Source organism: Echinops telfairi, unplaced genomic scaffold (genome assembly GCF_000313985.2).
Source record: "Echinops telfairi isolate 266 unplaced genomic scaffold, ASM31398v2 ScPeMD7_7412;HRSCAF=8450, whole genome shotgun sequence".
NCBI lineage: Eukaryota > Metazoa > Chordata > Mammalia > Afrosoricida > Tenrecidae > Echinops > Echinops telfairi.
The window spans coordinates 17748782-17750029 of NW_022111312.1; the positions used below are offsets into that span (position 1 = coordinate 17748782).

The 1248-nt window shown below is 44.8% G+C and overlaps 1 protein-coding gene across 4 annotated transcripts in view; it reads right to left on the reverse strand.

The window, feature by feature from the left end:
* The window catches only part of RIMBP2 (RIMS binding protein 2), a 96398-nt gene that overhangs the window by 86396 nt on the left and 8754 nt on the right, over nt 1-1248 (reverse strand). The gene's annotated exons all lie outside the window — the stretch shown is intronic.

Here is a 1248-nt window from a genome sequence, read left to right on the forward strand (position 1 = left end):
TCTGTAAACCTTCACCTGATTCACAATAACAGTTTTGTTGGTCTGTTTTTGTTTTCTTTTCCTTTCTTAATTCTGATCGATTACTAGTTCCAACTTAAGATTCTCTATCCAAACAAGTATGAAGGCAGAGAAGACAGCTTGCCATAAATGTTTAAAAAATTTTTTTAATATTCATTGTCATTGAGTCATCTGACCCACAGTGACCCTATAGGACAGAGTAGAACTGCCCTGTGGGTTTCCGAGACTGTTAACAATTCCGAGAGCAGAAAGCCTCATCTTTGTCCCGTAGAAGAGCTGATGGATTCATACTCTGACTTTGTGGTTCCCGACCCATCAGGTATCCTCCTAAGGATAAAGACACACACACACCCCAATTCCCCTCAGCACCGTCTTTCAGGGGGAATAACTGAAGACCACGCTGAAGTGAATCAGCCTCTCCACCCCTAAGAGAAAAGCCACAAATTCTAAGTAAGGCCCAGCCCAAATAAGGGATGGGCTGCGGCCCAGGAAAGCAGCCCAGACCAATGCGAGAAGCTTCTGGAGTGCCCGCCTGGGGAAGGGAGACTCAAGAAAAGCTTCTCATACAACGGAGGGCTTTCACTGTGTGACTGCGAGTGGCACGGTTGAGAACAAGGTGATGCGTAACTCCAGGAGAACCAGAAAACTGGACGCGGAAGGAAATGCTGTCATGCGCACAGCCCCTCATTGGTTTTGCAGCAGCTAACAATGGGCGCACAGAAGCCATGTGAGCATTAGCAGGGAGCAGAACAAGATCGTGATTTCAACCATTTATGGAAGGAGTCACCCACGAAAAAATGCACTGCTGTAGAGTCAATTCTGACCCATAACGACATTCTAGGACAGAAAAGAAGGTCGACATCACATGGAAGCAGATTGCCGAAGAATCTGTATTCCTCGGGGCATGTGGTGGGACAGGCCACTGTCCTTTGCATTCGGGTAGTGTTTAACCACAAATGCCACACCCAAGGCCAGGCCAAACTCATTCTCATCAGTTGGTTTGGACTCACAGCTCCCTTACAGGATGGAGCAAAATGGGCCCAGAGGGTATCCAAGGTGGTAAATCTTTTTTTTTTTTAGTTTTTGAAGGTTTTTCTCCCACTTAAAATTGTATTCTTTTTTTTTTTTTAAACATTTTATTAGGGTCTCATACAACTGTTATCCCAATCCATACACACATCAATTGTGTAAAGCGCATTTGTACATCGTTTCTCAAAACATTTTCTCTCC